Raw genomic sequence first — 3,518 nt, 5'->3', positions numbered from 1 at the left:
ACAAAAAAACGTGTCAAAGCATGCCACCAGTTGTATGTGATAGGAATAATTCATTTTCAAATGCACTAAGCCTGCTTAAACTATTTTAGTACAAATACACTATCAGTGATTAGCCCAAATAAGAGATTGGTGGTGGCCGCAGACCTGTATATTAAATTAACTGCCGAGAATCTTTCGTCTTAGTCGCAGTCCTATAGCAGAAAGCTTCTTTCCAAAATACTGCGGTGAAGGGTTCCAGGTGTCGGACAAACTTCTTTTAGGATTGTTGTCTTAAATTCCTGATTTAAATTTCTTATATTATCAACAGTTTTACTTACAGTAAGGAATCACAAAACATAGCAAGCCAAAGGTGGCCGCAAGTAGAACCACGCCCCTTCTTTTACCCAGCATTATGGTTCCCATCGACTAACACTTGTCCGTCAAGCCAGATATCATAGTAAACACAGTACTTCACTTATTTGTATCCCTCTGCACAATCAAGTCACTCGGTTATCATTATTACTTTTCAATATCGTAATAGCGTGAGCGAAGCAGGAGTAAGTGTTTATGAGAGACTGTCACCGTTAAGACACCGCATATGTTACAGTTTTAATCCTATTCTGTTCCCATGGCAGCCACGAGGTGTGGTATATTCGCTTGTTTCTTCATACAATACTATTGAAATCCGATGTACGATTAAGGAAGAAACGTTCTGTAGATTCCTCTATAGAACGCAGAACTTTCGATGTTTATAATAATACATTTATTATTTCGCATAAAGGTATCGTTAATTCGAACAACTTTAAACAATATTTATTTAATGGATATTTTCGTTTCTGTTTGAAAAATTCTTTAGTGGAGATGATTATTTCGATTGATGATGTTAAAAGAAAAGATAATAGAGTTATTAGTAGCACTGTTTTGTTTGATGAGGTCATTTTCACATCGCGCAACGATACTGATTATGACGTGACGTCACAAGAGTAGAATACGGCCGTAATGCATTAAAGTGAAATACGGACTACCGTATTTTGCGATATGTATTGCGTGTGCATTTATGATGGGTATATAATAAAAAGGTATACTTTTTATGAAATATTATATGATAAGTTGTGTTGTCTGAAACAACAGATTCACTACGATGCCTCTAAACAGTATACGACTTGAACAAGTCAAAGCCCAAATAACAGAGTTGAGTGAAGCAAACTATTTTGGTTTTTCTATAATGTGTGTAAATTTCTCATTACAAAAGGTTTAGATAATTTAAACTGAAAGTATTATAATTATTATGTTTAACTACTGTTTGTTATGTACAATCATGTTAAGCAAGTATGTTTCCCAAATAGATAAGGAACAATGTGCTTAATCGTATGATTTTTGCGAAAGTGTGGCCAATTCTCAAACAAACACTTTTTCCAACATGTACCTATAGTTATTCCATACTAAAAGACTCTCATCGGGTGTAGCAACAACTTGAACACAATAAAGGATATAGCAAAATAATTCGTCTTCAATAATGTCGGGCTATATTCCAGAAAAGCAAGCAAAAGGTGTTATCATCCAATTTGCATGAAAAGGCTACAGGACATGAATAAATGCCTATATTACACTGGTCACCATTTACTGAAGAAATATTTGGAAGGTCGAACGTGTAAGCAAAACAAATGTGAATTAACATTGAATTAATGTGTTTGTAATGATTAAGAGTTTGTTTCATAACACAAGGATATCAGATCACCCCTTAGAAATCAGTCTAATTAACCTGAAGGCGGGTCGTTTCCCAGATATTTAGGGGTAAAAACCTTGCTAAGGCAAAAAAACAAAACAAGGCAAGGGCTCAAACGAAAATGAACTATAGACACAAACGTGCTAACACCACATACACAAATACAAACACCCTAAGGAGACAAACACGACTTACTCAAATGCAAACACCATAAAAAAACCATACCCGCATCAAAAGTCTTCTACCGATAAATGATGGGATTTCCGCCTTGGAACGGTAAGTGAAACAAGAGTTCACTGGAACTCGAGTCTACTGAGGGCTCAAACTAGTCAGCATGGCCGTAACTTCACACGTGTTCTATCAATTATCAATAATTGATTAATTAAATTATATAAGCCTTGTAGGATCTTGTTATCCCCAGATCACATCATTCACAGGTCTGGGAAAATAGGATCTTGTTCTTCTCAACAAGAGAATCATTTTCTTCACAAATTTCGTCGATGACACTAGTGTTTGATAAATTTGATAATAAAAATGTAATAATACAAATCAATAAAAAAATAATAAAAATATAACAATAATAATAATAGTTTGATAAATGAAATAACTATTATAACATCAACAACAACAATGATAATAAGTAGTGGAAGTACTAGTATGCGGAGGATCAGCAGTCATAGAGACAAAAAACAACAACATTGGCATATATTCGTAAAGCTACGCTTAATGCAAAAACAATAAAACGCATTTTGACAACAACAACGACAACATCACCAACAACAACCACCACCGCCACAACAACAACACCAATTCTCAAACCAAAGTTTTCTCTTTATTTATCTTGGTCGGATTGTGTCCACGAGGGTGTATTATTATACTATCGTTAATGCTCGACGAGATCATGCAAGGTCGGAAAAAAGTCTTTAAACCAATGATCTGCTTGCAAAGCGGTATTCACTGCTTACACGAAATTTAACCATTGAAAGCGTTGAAAATACTTTTTCTAGTACATCTGTCTATGCCAAAACAATTCACAACATCAACCACAATGCCATCTACCACTACTACGCGTACACATACTATCAACATGCCAACAAGAACCAATACGATTCCTACTTATACCACTTATACCGTACAGCAACAACATGAAAAAGAATTAAATAAATAAAACAACTATCTCTACAGCAACCGCCACTGCACCTACAATTGCAGGCAAGTCGAGAACTTGAAACAACAACAACAGCAACAACATATTCAACTTTTATTTATAACTAGAATTTATACGCATACATAAAAATCAACAAAATATATATGCAATACTTTTTTGTTAAAAAAATCATGCAATTTTTTACCTGTGAGGAAAGCGATTTAATGGTACTATGATCGAAATGTGTGACCAATGACATATTATTTTTCCAGCTGTGAAGAATGGGATCCTATTTTTCCCAGGTGGGAACCATAATTTATTATGATCTTGGCCTAAGGTCTTACAATACCTCATGTAATGCAGCTTTATACTAATTAAGATATCCTAATTAGTACGATATGTAAGAATTCTAAATCACTTGTTTTGAATTAACAATAGTAATAAAATAAGTATGAAATATGTGTAAAACCTTGATATTGATGACTGGATGTGGGTATCTAATGGTAAAAGACAATGAAATGAATATGGATTTGAATATGTATTATATATATATATATATAATATATATATTCGCAATGAATAAAATATGAATGATATAAGTACTGGATATATTGCAAACAAATGGGTCTGATCTATTAAAAATTTATTTAATAATTTACCGCTGTT

This window comes from Mya arenaria, chromosome 5 (genome assembly GCF_026914265.1).
Source record: "Mya arenaria isolate MELC-2E11 chromosome 5, ASM2691426v1".
In the NCBI taxonomy this organism is placed as follows: Eukaryota; Metazoa; Mollusca; class Bivalvia; order Myida; family Myidae; genus Mya; species Mya arenaria.
The sequence above is the reverse complement of the archived record's forward strand: the minus strand, read 5'-3'. Positions refer to the sequence as shown.